The following is a 21,201-nucleotide window of genomic DNA, read 5'->3' on the forward strand; positions in this document are numbered from 1 at the left end:
TCTGTTTTATTCCAATCTCAAATTACATGTTAAAGAAAACAAAAGGAGAAATCATATCCTTTAAACTCATTTATTAATTATGTGCATTTGCCAATTGAATGAAAAACAAGATGCCAACCTCTTGCCAAAAGCCAAGTGGAACCAAGGTTAAGTTATATATTTACTTACCTAAAGAAAACTTCATATACATACAGTTAATATTTTACATCTAGAACTATCTATCTATATGCGTGCTCAGTTGCTCCGTCATGTCTGACTCTTTGCTGCCATATGGACTGTAGCCCACCAGGATCCTCTGTCCATGGAATTTTCCAGATAAGAATACTAGAATGGGTTGCCATTTCCTACTCCAGGGGATCTGCCTGACTCAGGGATCAAACCCACGTCTCTTGCTTCTCTTGCGTTGGCAGGTGGATTCTTTACCACTGAACCATCAGGGAAGCCCATCTATCTGTATATCTATGAACATTTATATGTACTTATATATATAAGGACATTATCAGATGTCACCTGATTTCCAGATAGTGAACCGTGAAATATTTCATTACAAATACCCTCTTCAAAAGCATAATTTTTCACTTAATGACTAGGACCAGTCCATCCAAAATATACTTTTGATAATAATATGAGATATGTGGGAAAGACAAGGAAGAAAAATCTAGGAAAACCACTAATGCCAAAATCGAACTGAAGATGCAAGACCTGCCAAGGTCATGCAAAGGGCATGCTATGTGTGCATGGCCGCTGATATGGTCAGCCAGGCTCCACGCAGTGGCTCTCAGCTCAACTGCAAAGGCCAGTATAGGATTTTCTCACCCACCCTTCTTTCTACCTTGGTTTCTGCATGAACCTAAATAAATACATTCTTCATCTGGAGGGGTATGTTCACCTTCTGGTGTGGGTCTGGTTACTGGCTTCAGAGAGGAACCAGAGTATTGAACTTGGCCATGGAAACCGTGGTTTACGATGCCTGTGAGCCACAGTCCTGTTTACACAGGGAGAGGAGCTGGCTGCAAGGATCAGGTAGCTTCTTTTGCTGCTGAATTTCAATGAGCAGAATCGATCAACAGAATCGGGACATGGAAAGCTCTGGCAGGCTCCAGCCTTCTCTGGGATGAGGCCAGTCTGGGGACTTGAGCCTGACATAGAACTTTTACATTTAATATTAAAGACACCCGAGCAACAGCACATCCCCAGGAAGCTCTTTCTCTGAAAAGTCAGCGTCAAGGCTGTGTGGCCTTCTCTTTCCTGACCTATTGTCTGAGACCACGCAGATATAAAAGGCATCTTCTTTTGAAGAGAGTTAAGGAAACAATGCATAATAGTTGCTGTTTAACTCTGGGAGTTGGTGATGGACAGGGAGGCCTCGCGTGCTGTGGTTCATGGGGTCGCAAAAAGTCAGACACAACTGAGCAACTGAACTGAGCTGAAACATCTTAATAACATAATTAGCAGACAAATGCAAGCAAAAGGTTATAAATTGAGTGAGTGAATTTAGAATTTCATTTTGTCCTTAGATTTTCCTTTCTCAAACCTTGAGAGCCAGAATAAATCAGCTCCACGCTGTGGAGCTGGGACAGGGAGTCTTGAGTACAGTTACCAGGCGAGCAAGATTCAAGGATACTGGGGAGACCCCAGTGTGTTTCTGGTTTTATCTGGTTGTGCTTTGGTGGGAAAACATTTCACAGCAGTAACTCCTTTAATATTACTCCTTGTTGGGTGTCTCTGATTCCTCTCAACTTATTTCACTGACAAAAAGCATGTTTTTAATCTGCTTTGCATCACTGAGCCAACTGAGAAAATGGGTCCTGTTCTCCATGAATTATTGAAGCTCATTGTCAGCAACTATAAACCCCGGAGGCAGATGACAGCCCCAGAAGCTGAGAGAAGACAGCCCAATCTGTGGATCCCAGTTGGGGAAAAAGGGGAGAAAGAAAATCACTCTTGAATGGAAAATTGAAGAAACTCCTGTTTCGGTTTAGAATATGGATGTGAGGGAGCTCTTCACAACCAACCCAAATCAAAACTGATGAATACGTCGTCTTGGATAAAGTTTTATGCTATTTCTGTTGTACTTTTTCTTTCCTTAACATCTTACCTGGTTGGAATCAGAATCAATTAAAGTGATTTAAAGGATAAGTTTCAGAGGTAAAGCTTGTGGGCACTTAACAAAGATATTGATTCAAAAAAGTATATAAAATAAAACAAGTCTGTTTATCACCAGGTGGAACTAAAATGAAGAACACGGAGTATTTTCATGGGGTTCATGTGAGTCCTATTCTCCCTGTTGTCAGTTTTAATTCATTATCTATTCATTCAGTAAGTATTTGCTGAAGTTTCTCAGTAACTTTCTCTCTGTTCTTTTTTAATATTTATTCGGCCATGTTGGGCCTTAGTTGCGGTGCGTGGGACCCTCGTTGCAGCGTGTGGGCTTCCGTCCAGTTGTGGTGCTGGTGGGCTTAGTTGTCCCAAGCCTTGTGGGACCTTAGTTCCCAGACCAGGGGTCGAACCCATGTCCCCTGCATTGAAGGCAGATTCTTAACCACTGGACCACCAGGGAAATCCCTCTCTGTTCTTCTTGAAGCACATACTCTTAAGAAAGGACAGAGGCCATCAGGTGTCAGGGCCAGTGTGCTCAGCCTTGGGTAGGGAGGCGCCTTCTCCTCTCTGAGTCCCAGTGGCCTGCATCTGTATGACCCTAAGAGTGAATGCCCCCTTAAGTCTGACACCTTTGGCACCTCACTCGCCCACCCTAGTCTAAGCCCTGCCTCCATAAAGTTCACTCTGGTGAATTTTATGACTCCAGAGACATCTTAGGTATAAAGATCTTGTCTCTACTCTGTTTCCTCAGTGGAAAGCTAGTAAAAATGTAAACAGCTCACCCTGACTCCAAGGTTAATCACACCCCCAAGCCCAGCTGTAGTGGCTGCTTTCCAAGGGAGCTGCCTACATTGGGGATAAGGAAGCGCCATTGCACCGAGGGAGGTCATGAGGGCTCTTGCTGAATGCTGACGCTGGACATTCTTGCTTGGTGTTGATTGCTTCCTTGGGTCCTGTCTTGTGCTTTGGCTCTGGGCTCTGCTAACTGTGACTCTGGCTCTGGCTCCTTCTGGGCTTCTGCCCGCTGGCCCCCACGTTTCCTCAGTAGCAGCCCTTGCAGCTCTGACCCTCAGCTGTGTCCGTGCTCTGGCTTGCTGCATTCATTCCCTTTAGGTCTCCTGCTCTCTTTTCTCCACAGTCCTGGGCTGAGGTCCGAAGGCCATGTCACAATCCAAGGTTTGGTCACTGACAGTGTGTCCTGGAAAGGAGAAGGGAGACCAGAAACATTTGTTTTCTATTATTCTTCCTGAAAGACTGAAAAAATAGATTCTGCCCTTCTGGACTACATAGGTGTGTTATAAAGCTTAACATCCGTGAAGCCTGTGTGCATTAATGTAAAAAGCAGCCATGTAGAAGATTGCCAAGCTATTGCCTTGGCAACATCCCCACGTTAGGAAGAGACCTAAAACACAAGCTGTCATTATAAAGTAAGGAGGCTGTTTTTTTCCCCTACCAAACGCATCAAACTGTATACTTGTAGATAACTCTTGTCCCTTTCAAATTAGTCATTGTGGGGAAACGGTCACTTATTTCAGCAATTAATGCCCACTCAAAAATATTTTTTGACTCAACTTTTGGTATTTCCTTTAAGGACAGATGCTTTTTTTCTTTCCCCCAAATCTCCTTAGTGGTAAAGTGTCTTTATTTTATCAAGGTTGTCCTGAATTTAAAACAACCAAATCTGGAAGGAAAGTCAGCCACAAGTCAGGGAAGTATTGGAGAGAGACAGATACACAGAGAGAAATTGATTGATTGATTCTACCTGAAACTAAAAAGAAAAGACTTGACTCTGTAGTAGTAAGGTGGATGTGTGTGTCTGCAGGCATGCATGTGGCAGGTGGAGTGATTGTGTGTAGGAAAGTCAGAGAGAATAGCCTTGGTATTTCAATTTGTTGGTAGTGACTTTACGTCCCACTGAACAAAGAATGCAAATCTAACAGGCCATGCATGCTACTGCTTCCATCCCTGTCAGGACAATTTCTCAGCTTCAGTCTTGATTAGAAGCATAATTTTTTTTGTTGTTTTTTATTTTTTTAACAGACGATGCTGTCAGCTGGAAGGAAAAAGCCCACAGGGCACATCACGGGAATGTCTTTCCACCCAGGGTTCACATAGCTTTGTCATCATATCTGATCTCTGCTGCCGCAGATAACCGGCCAACAGAACAGGACGTGCAGACTTGGGAAGGCTTTCAATTGAATTTTTGAGAAAAAGGTTACTATACAGACTGGTCAGCTCCTTTTGTGCCACTGCCACTATTCTCTAGGTCCAGTATTCCTTCCCTCAGGCCTCTCTGTGCCTTTATAAAGATCAGCAATTATTTTCAGCTCCAAGCAGGATGCTGCCACACAGGGGCTCCCCAGAGGCAATAAGTCTGGGAGAGAAGGTGGATGATTTACAGATCAACAGCTACCTGGTAGATACTGTGGGATACCTTGCTGTCGACACCAAAGGATTGATGAGCATTCCTTTGTGAGTCATAAAAAAAATCTGTAAGAAAAAAAAGAGGAATCAAAATCTTTTCTCCTCCTCTTGAAAAATCTGGTGGTTTCTTTCTTTGTCTTTGGTAGCTAATGCCATTTTTAGATGCCTATGAAAAAGACAGAAACATTCTTGCTCTGTGAATTCTGGTATTTCAACTCGTACTGTGTGTAATCTAGCCAACATTAACAATGGACTGAATTCCCTGTGTTTGCAATATTTCCTGGATCCCCAGGGGCGTCTGCCTGTCAGATGCTACTGAGGACCACTTAAGGCTAAGTCAGCACATAGGTGCTCAGCCCCCTGTGCCCGCTATGACTCTCAGCTGTACTGTTCACCTCCTCACCCTGTGATGGAAATTTCTTCTTTCCCAGCTGGCCAGTACTATCAACTTACCATATTTCAGGAACTGAAATGCCAGAGTATCGTGAGGTCCCATGTTCAGGTTTTTCTTCCTATTTTTATCCCTCTGGTAGATACTACATTATTTTAGAATGGATTAGTTGACTCTGTTTTGTCCTGTCACCTAAATTCAATTCAGCTTAACGATTACTTATGGAATCCTTGCTAAGGACAGATACAAAAGCTACAGAGGGTGAATGAAAATTGAAGACATCATTCACTATCTAATTGGGTGGATGTTCAAGCACAAAAGAGCAATGTGTTAGTAACACAAGGTAGAATGAGATAGGGGTCTTAGGATGCACGAAACGTTGCTCCTTGACCATTGTACTGTGAGATACCAGCCCTCAGGAACGGGATACTGCTGATGAGGAAGAGTGAAACACACAAATCAGGAAGCCGCTCGATCAAACACTTACGTGATAAATCCTTTGCCTATACTGGCAGTTTCTGAATGGTACTAGGTAGGTCAGTCTGTTTTCAGGGTATAAGTGTGACGAGGCTGTTATTTACTTTTTAAAATACATTACCTTTTAGAGCAGCTTTAGGTTTACAACAAACTTGAAAGGAAGGTACAGAGATTTCCCCTATGTTCCTTAACAAAGGGCCCTCACACTGCAATGGAAAGCTCCTATGTTCTACAACTAAGACCCCGGACAACCAAAAAAAAAAAAAATGAATGAATAAACATTTTTTTAAACATTAGGAAGAAACCTCATAGGCCATCTGATCTAGCCCTCCAGAAAAGGCTGAATTCCTTCCTTCAACAGGAAACTTACTCAATCAAAAGACACAATCCAACATTTCTCTAAACAGACCCATAAGTGACTTATTCACTTCCTCACGACCCAGTAGTCTATTCTTTATTCAGACAACACTGCTCATTTTTCTTATATCAAGAGAAAGTCTGCTCCCCTGCAATATCCCCAGATGGCTTTATAAACCCTCCATTAGGAAAGCTCTTAGATGTGGAAACAGGTATCCTGATCCACCACCTCTCTATTGCCCACCTCACCCCTCCACACCATTCTCTTCTGCAGCCCAATACTATCAATTCCCTCAGTAGGTATCCCCTCAATTATTTTATTTTATTAGGATGTAAAAATAATCAGTGACTATAGTAGAAAATGGGTTTCCCTGGTGGCTCAGATGGTAAAGAATCTGCCTGAAATGAGGGAGACCTGGGTTTGATCCCTGGGTCAGGAAGATCCCTGGAGAAGGGAATGGCTACCTACTCCAGTATGCTTTCCTGGAGCATCCCATGGACAGAGAAGCCTCATGGGCCACAGTCTGTGGGGTCGCAAAGAGTCAGACATGACTGAGTGACTAACACTTGCACTTAATTCACTTTTCATAGTAGAAAATATACTAAAAAAGCATAGAGTAACAACTCGAGAAGCATGTGGTCTAGTTAAAAAGACATGTGCTATGGACACTGTAAGAGCACAGAAGAGGGACATCTGGATGAAACTGGGCGACAATGACACTGGCTGACTGACGGTGAATGAGTCGAAGGATAAGAGGCAGATCCAGAGAAGATAATCTGAAAAGGATCAGAGCTTGCACCACAGACCAGGGGCAGGAAAGTGCACAATATTTAGATGATGATAGGAGTTCTACTTGGTAAATGCTTTGCATGAAGGGCTGGTAAAAGATGAAAACTAAAGAGACGTGTGAAAATCAGATCATGAAGGGCCTTACGTGCTAAGCATAAAAAGAAAATGTTATTTTTGTCCTAAAAGTTAAAGGAATACATAACATGTGTTTAAGAAAGGGAGCATTTTTATTACTGAAATGTCACTCCACTGAGAGGTGTAAAAATCAAAAGGAGCAACGTAGGATCAGGAAGAAATCAGTTAGGCTGTTGCAGAGAGAAGTGATGAAAACCAAAGTGGAAGCAGCGTTGGAAAGAAAGAGAAAAAATATATATAAGAGATTAAATCACTATTACTGGTGTTTGATTGAAATATAGCAGTAAAACTTCTGTTCAACATAGTATGGAAAGTCTTACAGCAGTTAGGCAAGGAAAAATAAAAGGCATCTAAATCAGAAAGGGAAAAGTAAAAGGATCTCTGTTTACAGATAATTTGCTCCTATACACAGTACATTCTAAAGATTTCACCAAAAAAAAAAAAAATCTTAGAACTAATTATGAATTCAAGAAAACTGCAGGATAGAAAATCAACAGACAAAAACAAATTCCATATGGCAAAAATCACTACACTATTGAAAAGTAATTAGCCTCCAATTAAAATAAATCAATTTTAAAAAAAAGTTCCATTTCTATATATTAAATACCCAAAAAGAAAATCAAGAAAACAATCCCATTTGCAGTAACATCAAAAGCATAAAATACTTAGAAAGAAACTTAACCAAATAGTTGGAAAAACTTATACACTGAAAACTGACCTACACTGAAGAAAGAAAGAAGAAAATAAAAATACAAATAAATGGAAAACACCCCATGTTCAGACTCAATATTGTTAAGATATCCATACTATCCAAAGCAATCTACAGATTCAATACTATTTCCATCAAAATCCCAATGGTATCTTTTTATAGGAAAAAAATCCTAAAATTCATATGAAGTCACAAAAGATCTTGAATAACCAAAGCTATTTTGATCCTGAGATCTTGAGAAAGAGAATAAAGTGGAGGTATCCTAATTTCAAAATATATTACAAAGCTACTGTGATTAAAATAGTGTGATACTAGAAGAGCAAAACTGTCTGAATAATGAGTAGAAAAAAGTACAGAAAGGGAAAGTCACAGAATAGATGTTGGTCCAAAGGAAAGAAAAGTCTAACCATCATAAAATAATCAAATTATTGGGTTTGCCAAAAAGTTCATCAGGTTTTTCCATAAGATTATGGAAAATTAGCCTTTTGGCCAACCCAATATATCTAAAGATGTCCAAGTAAATTAGGAACCTTCACCATAAGAACAAACGTCCTTCATAGGAAATTAATTTTAACTGGACAATTGGCTAAGCAGTTTGGTTTTACCAAAAGAAAGAAAAAAAATAGAAATGATCTTGGAAACTTTGGCCATTTCAACATTTTTTATAATGAGCCAAACAAATTACCTTCTAGCTAGAAACAACTATATGAAATTCAGATGGAGAAAAATCAAGTTGGTGTCATGGAAATGCTTAAATTGATCAATTCCAGCCCTTAAAAACAGGCTGAGAAAAATTTCAAACATAGTCATGAGGTAATATCCATTATTGGCAAAGAAATAGGCTGAGTGTTCCCATCTCAAATTGTTCTAACTTTTTAATTTACTCTTTCCCAAATAATTTGCTCCATGATGAGAGAATGTTTACCTTCTGATCCAAAGGAAGACAGCCATATGCTTTTCCATATACTTCTCTTTTAAAAAATAAGACAAAAAAATAATAATAAAAAGAGAATAATAGACTAGATCCTAATTGCTAGACAGTATTAATAAATAGATCTAATAGATCCAGTTCCTTACACCAGGGGCTTGCTCACACAGGTTCACAGATAAACCATTCTAACCTTGCCTTTCTTTTATGTAAATAAATATCCTCTCCAGAGAGAGAAACATCTGAGATCCTGTTTCTATATCAAACAAACATGTGGGAAGAGCTCCTAAAACTGTAAGGATACTTGCCCACTGTAAATAAAATATTCTGAGTATCTAGACCTACCTTGGGTGATTTTTTTTTTCCTTGTCATTATTTTCCAGTTTCCACCAGAGGTCTATTGAAAGTGTGTTCCAGCAGATTCAAGAGTGAAGGCTACCTGAATAACAGGCTCAACTTGGTTCCAATGCTCCGTCATCAAGCTGGGGAAGGGACACCTGCAGATTTGCCAGGGCTTTTATTAGTAAAGGGACTTCCAAGGTGGTTCTAGTGGTAAAGAATCTGACTGCCATTGCAGGAGATACAAGAGACGTGGGTTTGATCCCTGGGTCGGGAAAATCCCCTAGAGGAGGGCATGGCAACCCACTCCTGAGACAGACTTTCAATACTGAGTTTCCATAGAAGGGCTTGGGAATTGGGAAAGGAGGGGAAAATTGAAGTAACAGAATACTGGCATTCAACATTACGCTAACTAGAACCGAAGTAAAACAAAATCCAGACCTCAAATAGACAATATGAAACTCACTGTAAGAAATGAACAAAACGCAAACATCTCCAGTGTAAAACAATGGCACAGAAACATTGTCCTGATTCATCAAGCTTTCTAATCCTTTCAGTTTTCATAATTATCCCAGTTCTTGCTGGAGCATTCAATGTGCTCATTAAATTTCTCTTCGACAGGCCACACAAAATTAAGTCTTAGTGGTCACGTTTGTTTTTGTGCCCCTCATATTCCCCAAAAGTTTGTTTTAAAAACTAAAGTTTTATTAATCCAGGCTAGTAGTCACTAGAATTCTGTCCTACCTTTGACTTTTCCAATGATTTATTACTGTACCCAAGTCAAGTGCATATTTTTATTTCCTCCTTTAGCTGAATTTCTCTTTCTTAACACAGGAACAGTAGTAAGTTACCTATAATTTACCTTGACAGAGTTATGGTAAATGTTCTGCAAACATTTAGCTCATGGATATTTTTCTGAATGAATATGAAGATCCATTTCATATTAAACTGTTATGGCGCACTTAATAAATACTGCTATAGAACATTATAGTAATAGCTCCATAGTGGCTAACAGAGCTGAAAGTTGTAATTGTACATACAGTCTAGCTCTCAGGATACCACATGACTGTCCACAATACTTCTTACTTCTCAGGAGTGGAAGACCTAATGATCCATTCAGTTTTCCCTTTATCATCAAAATACTATCATCATTATATTAACAAAAATCCAATTCACTAAAAAGCTATGGCCTATGACTCAGATATTTTGAAAACTGACCAACGTACCCTCCAGGGGACATCTTGTATTTCTACTAGCCCAGGATAGGTATGCAAATCTAACTTACTACTTAATATTACAAATGCTAGTTTGATAGACAACCTGTCAATGGATAAAGAGAACAGACTTATAATCCAAGACAAAGCATATGTAATCCTCCATTTTACATTCATCATCTATGACCAAATTCACCAAGATGTTGGCTTTCTGCTGAAGGATGCAAGATTCCAGCATCCAGCGAGGCATTGGGCTGGATCCCCTCTGCTCTCGCTTTCTGAAGAAGGTTGTATGGAATGACAGGAAGGGTTTAGGTTTTAACTCCCTATCTCCATGCTGGATTTCAGTTTTGTCTGTTGTATAACACTGAACAAATCATTTAATCCTGAGTCTTGGTTTCTCATGTATAAAGTGGGAACAAGAGCAGCAAGCTTGGAGAGTTGTAAATGCTTTTGTTGCATTTATTCCCTGACATTTTGATTTGTTCACAATTCTGTCCTGGAGCTTCTTGAAGTCAAGGCCTGTGTTTTATCCATCTCTAAATTTTGAATGCCCAAAAAATACCCAGTAAATGGAAGATATTCAATATATGACCTGTGATCTCTCAGTAACATTTGTCACAATATTAATAGTGACTTCCTGTTCAGGGGCAATGCCTCTTTCTTTTTTCATTTTTAACTTTTTAAGAAACCTCCACACTGTATTACAAAGTACCTGCACAAATTTACAATTTCATCTGCAGTACACAAGAGTTCCCTTTTTCCCAACTGTCAGCAAAACCTGTTATATCTTGTCTTTTTGATAACAGCCATTCTGACAATGTGGGTGATAACTCATCGAGGTTTTGATTTGTATTTCACTGATGATTAGAGATGTTGATTAGTGATGTCATTTTCCATTCCGTTCTCCTGCTTCTTGTTTTTTCACAGCACTTAACTCTTAAGGAGTGACTTTATATTATGTATCTGTTAATTTGTTTATTGTGCCCTTACTGCTAGAATGTAAACTCCACGAGGGCGGAAATTTGATCTTGTTTTCTGCTGTGTCTCCAGCACCTAGAAAAGGATCTGGTATCGTATATATTAGGTTGTTGTTGCTAAGTTGTGTCCAACTCTTTGTGACCTCATAGACTGTTGCATGCCAGGCTCCTCTGTCCTCCAGTATGTCCTGGAGTTTGCTCACATTCATGTCCACTGAGTTGGTGATGCTATCTAACCACCTCATCCTCTGCCACCTGCTTCTCCTTTTGCCTTCAATCTTTCCCTGCATCAGGGTCTTTTCCAATAAGTCAACTCTTCGCCTCAGGTAGCCCGAGTATTAGAGCTTTAGCAATAGTCCTTCTAATGAATTTTTAGGGTTGATTTCCTTTAGGATGGACTGGTTTGATCTCCTTGCTGTCCAAGGGACTCTCAAGAATCTTCTCCAACACACAGTTCAAAAGCATCAGTTCTTCAGTGCTCAGCCTTCTTTATGATCCTCCACTCACATCCATACATGACCACCGGAAAAACCATAGTTTTGACTGTAGGGACCTTTGTCAGCAAAATGACATCTCTGCTATTTAATACACTGTATAATATATTGCTGCTGCTGCTAAGTCACTTCAGTCGTGTTTGACTCTGTGTGACCCCATAGATGGAAACTCACCAGGCTCTCCCGTCCCTGGGATTCTCCAGGCAAGAACACTGGAGTGGGTTGCCATTTCCTTCTCCAGTGTGTGAAAGTGAAAAGTGAAAGTGAAATCTCTCAGTCGTGTCCGACCCTTAGCGACCCCACAGACTGCAGCCTACCAGGCTCCTCCATCTATGGGATTTTCTAGGCAACAGTACTGGAGTGGCTTGCCATTGCCTTCTCCGGTATAATATATTAGGTACTCAATAAACACTGGTTGAGTGAATAATATCCACATTCACTCTTTCAAATTATTCAACACCCATTTATTCTATTAACAGTGCCAGGCAAGCAATAGCTTTAGATCTCGGGGGGGGGGGGGGGAGGGTTACATAGGCTGCTGTGTTATTTGCCACTCAGGTTGCCTGAATGGAGGAGGCTGAACTGAGAGGCACCATTAAAAGAAGGCTGCTGAGTGGCAGCAATTCTAAACTGTATCCAAACCAGAGAACGGCAAACCCAGTGCAGTCCCCCGCAATTGTTGGTGTTAGGGTGGGGAAACAATGGGATGGGATAGCCCCATCATAAGGGCAGAGCTTCCCACTATCAGGAGAAGACTAAAGACCACAGCACTCCACATAGCACACAAGGTTACCTGGGGAAGCTGTCAGATGGACTGGAGCAGAAGATTTGCAAAGCTCCCAAGAAATCTATCACCTGACCGCGTGTTTCCTTGATTTCAGTGCAGGATCATGACCGACTGATGCTCAGTCCAGTACCAGACATGGGGATGGACTGGGCAAAGATAAATGCAGATTGTAAAAAGATAAAATCTACCTTCAAAGTGGTTGGAGACTTACAGGAAGAGAAGACACAGCTAATAGGACTAAGAGCATTATATAACATGTATGCGTTCAGTGGAGCCGTGGAGTCATAGCAAATTACATCTGTAAAGGAGGCTATTTCTGGATTGTGTTTAAATATAGAACTAGTCTCTTGGGTACAAGAAGAACAATTTACCAGTCACAAATCTCTTCATCTGCAAAATTGTAGGCTTAAAATAGAATTCATTTTTCTGTGTCCCTTCAGTTCTAAATTGCTATCCTTATCGATTTACATACATGTAACCAGTCCGTTCTAAAGGAGATCAATCCTGGGTGTTCAATGGAAGGACTGATGCTAAAGCTGAAACTCCAATACTTTGGCCACCTCATGCGACGAGTTAACTCACTGGAGAAGAGTGTGATGCTGGGAGGGATTGGGGGTGGGAGGAGACAGGGACGACAGAGAATGAGATGGCTGGATGGCATCACCGACTCGATGGACATGTGTTTGAGTGAGCTCCGGGAGTTGGTGATGGACGAGGAGGCCTGGCGTGCTGTGATTCATGGGGTCACAAAGAGTCGGACACGACTGAGTGACTGAACTGAACTGAAGTGAACCCTATATCGGAGAAGGCAATGGCACCCCACTCCAGTACTCTTGCCTGGAAAATCCCATGGATGGAGGAGCCTGGTAGGCTGCAGTCCATGGGGTTGCTGAGTCGGACACTACTGAGTGACTTCACTTTCACTTTTCACTTTCATGCATTGGAGAAGGAAATGGCAACCCAATCCGGTGTTCTTGCCTGGAGAATCCCAGGGATGGGGGAGCCTGGTGGGCTTCCATCTATGGGGTCGCGCGGAGTCGGACACGACTGGAGTGACTTAGCAGCAGCAGCAGCAGCAGCCCTATATACATACACATGTATATGCGGATAATAAAACCTCATTAACTGGACTTTGCCAATTTTGGATTTATGATCAACCATCAGAGTACAGCTAGCTGAATTTTAATTTTGCTCTATCAGATATATTAGTAGCTTGTCCAACACACAGTGTCAGCAAATTATAAAAGGAATGTTCATCAACCTTAAAGAATGGACTGTTTTCAGAGGGTTCAGAACTCCCATTAGAACACCATAGCTGAAGTGGAGCCAACCACTTAGACTAATGTTTTGATACACTTCTTATAGATCCCTGAGCTAGGGACCCTGGAGAGAAGGGGGTTGACACACAAGGCCTCTGACCCACACCTGCTCTCACAGCCTTGGGAGTCGGAGCTTGACTTAAGGAGAAGCCAGAGGAATCGTCTCAGAAGGAGCATGACCCCACCATGTATCTCTGGAGCCTCTACTGTATTTGTTGCTCTGATGGTAAAAAGTGCTCTTGAAACGTATATAATGTGGGATTCCCTGGTTCTCCAGTGGTTAAGAATCTACCTTCCAATGCAGAGGATGTGGGTTTGATCCCTGGTCGGGGAACTAAGATCTCACATGCCATGGGGTAACTAAGCTGTATGTGGCAACTACTAAGACCCTACATGCTGCAATGAAATAGGTAAAATTTTTTAAGTGTAGAACAGAAAAGATGTATTCTTTTTAAAATAGGTTATTACATAAAATTAATTCATTTGCAAAAACTTATCAGATGCCTCTGTGCAGGAGTCATTATTATGTATCTTCCTTTTATTATGGATTTTTCAGTACCACACATTTATCTAGCCAAAGTTCTTGAAAATATGCTAGAAGAATATCTCACTGTTCTACAGTTAACTCTAATGGGAATTCCAATAACACTGCCTCAAAAGATTGTGCGTATACCTCACAGGAAAACAGGAATCTTACCCAAAATAGAGACTAGGGGGACTAGGGAATCCTACAATCTAGCAAAAGCTTTTAGGACTCAGGTCAGAAAAGCTAAAATTCAGAATGAGATGCAAATGCGAAAAAGCCGGAAAGGGGATGAAAAAAGAAACCCTGGAATCCACATAACTAGAAATTTTCATTCTATCATAGAAAAATGATCACACAGTGAATCCTGCTGAGGAGATGGATATAGGAGGGCAGAAATAGGAGACACAGCGCCCAGTAGCCTCTCCTTGTGGCTGAGTCAAAAGACAAATCAAGAACAGTCATGATCCTCCATCTCCCTCGGACACGGCGAGGCCATTTCCACTTTGGTTCCTTTCCTAAGGCGATTCTCCTCACTCAGTGTCAGACTCCCAGATACTGTTCATCCTTCAGAGCTTTGCTGCAGTTCCAGCTTCTCCTCAGTGCAGCCCTCTCTGCCCAAAAGACAGGTGCTTTCTGTACACCAGAATTTATCACTAAATGGCTTCCCACTGGGTGTCGAATTCTTCCTCTGGATTAGGCTACAGATTCCTAACTAATGGGACTCAGATCTTGAACCTTTTAATAATTTATGGACTTACTTACGAGAACAGTCTTAACAAGAGATAAAAAGTTAAATCATATTAATTATACATTTAATGACCTGTGTTTATTAAAAAGAATTAAACTGTAGGAAGTAAAACTGTCTTGGAAAGTTTGGGATGTATGGTCCACAATACCCATTCCACTTAACCCCTAAAATATTTTTGACTGCATATTGATCGATTTGATGAATGGCAGCAGGAGATTTTTCTCTATGGAATCTTTCATTCTAACCTGTGTATTAATAATGTATGAAGCTGATTAGTGCAAAAAATTGGATAATATGTCCTAAAGTAGACTCAAGACGTTCATTACCACTACCTCCTAAAAATTGCTCAGCCTCCTGTATCCTCTACCCCGATTGATGACATCACCACTCACCCAGTGACCTAAATCAGGAAACTGTGGTCACACAACACTCTTTACTCTCAAGTTTGATTCCTCATCAAATTCTGTTGAATCTCTCAGATTCACCCCTGAGCTCCTTCAGACAGCTTCTGGCTTCTACCCTGGTTCAGGCCGTCACTCCTCCACCCAGGCTCTACGCCCTTTCCCTAGCTGCTGCCTCATATCTGATCTCACCTCTCTCCAATCTATGCCACACACAGTTGCAGATGAGCTTTCTAAGGTACAAGTCTGTGCCATCCCCCTTTCTAAATATTTCAGTGACTCAAGTGTCTAAAGGGTAACATTCTCCCAACATAGGAGTGCCCCAATATGTAAGTCCTAACACTTCCTCGCATGTCATTCAAAGGCCCTCAAAATCTCGTCCCTGTCTTTCTTCTTCACACCAACGTTGGGCATTTGCCTGTATACCTCCTACCTTCTATCCATTGTCAGACTTTGAAATACCATGCCCTTTCATCTCACTGTGTAAAACCGTTTTTAACTCTGTATCCATTTATACCGTTTAACTTCAGCCTTAAACCAAGGACCAGGTTCTTTCTTGTCCATCTCTATGAGGACGGTAATTTGGCCACCATAGTTCTGGCAAATGCTTTCAATATATTTATTCATAAAACCATTTTATCAACAATATATTCTCTCCCCTCAGAAGGGTAGGAAGGGACATAGCAGTGTGAGGAGACTGTATATAGTTTAGGACTTTTTTAAATTAACATCACCATAATGACTACTTAAATGTTTGCTCAACATTGGTGAGTCAGTAATGAAAGAGTTTAAAGGAGGAATTTCAGGGAAAGAGAAGAGCAGAAGCAAGGTCCAGAAATGGCAGTGAACTTGCAGTAGGTTGAGACAAGCTCAGGTGTTTTTCCCCTGACACTGCCAAATTGGAGGCTTTAAGGAAATGGCAACCCACTCCAGTGTTCTTGCCTGGAGAATCCCAGGGACGGGGGAGCCTGGTGGGCTGCCGTCTATGGAGTCACACAGAGTCGGACACGACTGAAGCAACTTAGCAGTAGCAGCAGCATGGACTACCTATAGGTGAAGGAAGGAGCCAGTTTGAACAAGCAGTGACTCAGTAAGTAAAATGTGACGTGAAACAGAAAACTAACTCAAAGATTTTGCTGGAAGGCTGGAAGATGTGTAACACCTTCACAGAAAATGATAAACCTGGATAACACATTAATACCAATTCTCACTGTCTGAATTTGAAAAAAAAAAAATGTCTGAAAGGAAAAGCTGAATTGGTTACCTATAAAATACTTACAAACGTTCTTGCCAGTCTGAGGGTTTATGCCACCTGGTGGCAGTTTATCCACTTTTAGATTCAATTCTTTTAAAGTGGTATAAACCCTCCAAAAATCTAAATACCTGCAAATCCTAGCAGAGTGACAAGTATGGGGCAGTTACTCACGTATTTTTTGTTGTTGTTGTTGAACAAATGAATGAGTTGAATGCATAAGTCAGTTATTAAATGAGGCAAAGCTCTGTGGTGAAAAGAGCTCTGATCTGAAGGTCAAGAGAGTAGGCATCCAGTTCCATACTGCTGACTGGCGGGTGACCTAAGGAAGTCGCTGGATCTCTGGGCCTCAGTGTTGGCTTATGTAGAATTGCTAATAGGGCCAGAAGAGAAGCTACATATCAGTCCTGAAAATACAAAAAAGATTCATTAGGATGACTGAATTTTGTTTTTAATCGAAGTATAATTGATATTTGTTTCAAGTGCACAACATAGTAATTAAAATTTTTTATAGTTTTTACTCCCATTTAAAGTTATTATAAAATATTGGCTATATTCCCTGTGTTGTATGATATATCCTGTAGCCTATTTGCTTTACACATAGTAGTTTATTTCTTAGTCCCCTACATATATCGTGCCCCTCCTCCCTTCCCTCTCCCCACTGGTAACCACGAGTTTGTTCTGGTTATCTGTGAGTCTGTTTCTGTTTTGTTATAGTCATTCATTCATTTTTTAAGTTTCACACGTGAGTAATATCATATATTTGTCTTTCTCTGCTTGACTTACTTCACTTAGTATGATAATCTCTGAGTCCATTCATGTTGCTGCAAATGGCAGTTATTTCATTCTTGTTTATGGCTGAGTAATATTCCATTTTATACATGTACTGCATCTTCTTTATCCATTCATCTGTCAATGGACATTTAGGTTGCTTCCATATTTTGGCCTTGTAAATAGCGCTGCTGTGAACATTGGGGTGCATTTTCTTTTCAAATTAGTGTTCTGTTTTCTTTTAATATAAATAATTGAATAGATAATAAGAGGAGAAGAGTAGAAAAATCTCCTCTGCATATGTAGATTCTCTGCCTTCACAAAGGTGGAACAAAACTCCCTACTCAGTAAGCATAATCGTACTCAAACCACCAAAGAGTAAAGCATGGACTGGAAAGAGTGACTTTACGATGGAGAACTCTAACAAACACTACCTCAGCCGGGTGACCAACAGTGCTAAGTCACGATGATAGCACTTACCCGTGAAATGACTTCACCTCTGTGATCTTCTTCCCCCAAATCCATAATCTAAGTCTAATTACTAGAAAAACATCAGAGAAATACCAGTTGAGGGGCATTCTACAAAATACCTGACCAGTATTCCTAAAAGCTGCCAAAGTCATGAAAAATAAGGAAAGCCTGAGAAATTTTTGTAGCCAAGAGGAGCCTAAGGAGATATAACAACTAAATGTAATATGGTGTCTTAGACGGTATCCTGGAACAGAAAAAGGACATGAAAACAAAGGATATCTGAATAAGGTTTGAACTTTAGTTAAAAATAATGTATCAGTATTGGTTCAGTAATTGCAATAAGTGTACCAAACTAATGTAAGATGTTAGTAATAGGGAAAAGTGGTTGTGTTTTGGTTTGTCTTGTTTTTTACAATTCTCTGTAAGTCTGAAAGCTATTCGAAAATGAATCTTCAACAGAAAAGAAAAAGCATGAGCCAACCCTCCCAAAACACTCAGCACCATGTGGTTGTGCAAAAAAATGTCAAAATATTATTAAGTACCTTTTGGAAAATTAGATGGCAGAAGGATATATGAAAGAAAAAGATTTTCAATCCAGGGAAGAGAAATAAATATGTTTTAGACACAGTTACACATAATTTTTTCTTTTGAAAAAAGTATGTGCTTAGTTGCTAAGTAGTGTCTGACTGCGACCCCATGTACTGTAGCCCACCAGGCTCCTCTTTCCATGGGGGTTCTCCAGACAAGAATACTGGAGTGGGTTGCCATTTCCTCCTCCAGGAAAAAAATATAGTTCATTAAAATAAATAGAAAATATTAAAAAGATACAGAAAAGCGGAAAGGAGAAACAAAAGTTTCCATAATTTCGCCATCTAATGCACTACTATTACTATTATTTTCAATTATATATATACATATATATAAATTTTTGTGGGTTTTCTTATATTGCAATCAGACTTGACATAGAATTTAATTTCTTGAAAGTTTTTCCCTTTCTTAAATTGAAAATAAATCTTACATGTTGTTGTTTAGTCACTAGGTCATGTCTGACTCTTTTGCAGCCCCATGAACTATATAGCCCACCACATTCCTCTGTCCATGGGATTCTCCAGGCAAGAATACTGGAGAGGGTTGCCTTTTCCTTCTCCAGGGGATCTTTATGACCCAGGGATCAAACTCAGGTCTCCTCCTTTGCAGGCGGATTCTTTTACCTCTGAGCTGCTGCTGCTGCTGCTAAGTCACTTCAGTCGTGTCCCCATAGACGGAAGCCCACCAGGCTCCCCTGTCCCTGGGATTCTCCAGGCAAGAACACTGGAGTGGGTTGCCATTTCCTTCTCCAATGTGTGAAAGTGGAAAGTGAAAGTGAAGTGGCTCAGTCGTGTCCGACCCTTAGTGACCCCACGGACTGCAGCCTACCAGGCTCCTCCTGGTAGGAGTCCATGGGATTCTCCAGGCGAGAGTACTGGAGTGGCTTGCCATTGCCTTCTCTGTTACCTCTGAGCACTAGTATCTAAATACATGAGGCAAATATTAACAGACATAAAAGGCAAAATTGACAGTAACTTACAGAAATTGACTTTAACAGCCCACTTACGTCACTGGACAGGTCATCCAGGCAGAAAGCCAATAAAGAAACACAGGCTTAAAATGACACATTAAAACAAAATGGCTTAATATTAATAGAACACTCTATCCAAAAACAGCAGAATACACAATCTTTTCAAATATACGTGGAACATTCTCCAGGACAGATCACACACTAGGCCAAGGGCCCATCAATAGATGAGTAGATAAAGAAGATGGTATGTACATGCATGATGGAATATTGTTGTTAGTCACTAAGTTGTGTCCTACTCTTTTTGTGACCCCATGGACTGTAGCCTGCCAGGCTCCTCTTTCCATGGGATTTCCCGGGCAAGAATACTGGAGTTGGTTGCCATTTCCTTCTCCAGGGGATTTTCCTGACCCAGGAACTGAACCTGCATCTCCTACCTTGGCAGGCAAATTTTTTACTGCTGAGTCACCAGGGATGCCCGAAATCTTACATAGAGCTAGTTAATTAGTCTCTTTCTGCATTGTGGACAGTTAAGTCAAGTGCAACTACATGACTTCCCAAGACTGAATATCCTGAATCTGCTCTCATCTAGGCTGCAGTAAAGAAGCAGAGTGGATAGCTATCAAGTTATATAGGAGTTTAGTGATGTGTCTCTTGATTTCACTGTGAAGGAGATGTGATATTTAAGAAACAAATTGGAGAAGAGGAAAATCCAGTCAGGCACGAGCCACAGAAATGAGAGGTAGGGAACTAACAGTGTTGGGGTTGGAAAACAGTTTAGGGGAATACAGAAAGGGCCTATGTGTGTTTAAGGAGTGAGGTATGAATAATTATAGAATGGTGTGGACTGAGAAGAGCATGAGGGATCATCTGTTTTGCAAATGTGTGGTCTGTGAACATATCGGGAGGAGCATGTGGTTGAGAACAAATGGTCTTCAGTCGCTGGGAGGAAGTATTAAAATCATTAAAGTCTCTGTAGGTAGAAGCTTGAATTCAGGTAATATTGTTTCATAAGGTTTGATACAATGCCAGTTTTCCAAATAAAAACGTCTGATGTCAAATTCAGTTAGAATGAGGAAATGCGAAACAGTAAATATTCCTGAGTACACATCGCCACCCAGTGGATGAATGTGTGTGACGCACAAATCATATACAAAGAAAAAGACAAAAGAATGTGAAAGCTTATCACAGGAAGCTTGTGTTAAAACTTTGTGTTCAGTGATATCATATGTGATGCAAACCTGAATCACGCCACTCATGAAAAAGCCAGACTAGATTTAATACATATTTTTCAAAGTATTCTGATAAATGAGAGGCTTTTAGCAGTGAAAGAAAAATATGAGTGTGCTTACCACATTATATACTAGAGTTTCACTAGGCTAATAAAACTTAAATTCATGAATTTCCAATAAGACAAATAAGAGATATTTAGCTTCTTATGCGGCAGAAAGAGGGCTGCCAAGGCAGAGATTCGAGATTCAAGTCTTGACTCCCCAGGGTGCTAAAAGCTTTGAAGAGAAGTCAGGGATGAATTAAATTTTTGGCACAATACTTTTTGACTTTTCCTTCATCTGCTAGCAAATAATGATTTATGAGATTAGGGATATGTAGAGACAGTGGGTGGAAGTTGGGTATTTAAAGATGGATTGAATCATGTTTATATAGTGATTTCCTAATGGTTCATCTTGGAGGGTTACAGCAATATTCTCTTGGGATAACTCAATAAAAGTCTTTTGGTATTCTATAGACAAGTCTAAACCTATATACTGTGTTCCCTAAAAAGAAAATTTACTCCATTGGAATGACATTAAGAGTCTAAGGAAAATTAGTGTGGGGCTTTAGTTTTTGCTATATCTATGCAGTATTCTAACATAAAAGTTTGTGCATCGACTTTTGAATACTTCCAACAGGGAACCCACTAACTAATGTGTTTTTCCTTTGTTGGGTCTGGGATTTATTTATCTAATCCTACTTATGAACTAATAAATTAGTCTATCACTGTTTCACCAGTGTTGGAAGATGTGAGATGTCTG

Source organism: Moschus berezovskii, chromosome 13 (assembly GCF_049115385.1).
Source record: "Moschus berezovskii isolate FMDL1 chromosome 13, NW_MosBer_1.0, whole genome shotgun sequence".
Taxonomy (NCBI): domain Eukaryota; kingdom Metazoa; phylum Chordata; class Mammalia; order Artiodactyla; family Moschidae; genus Moschus; species Moschus berezovskii.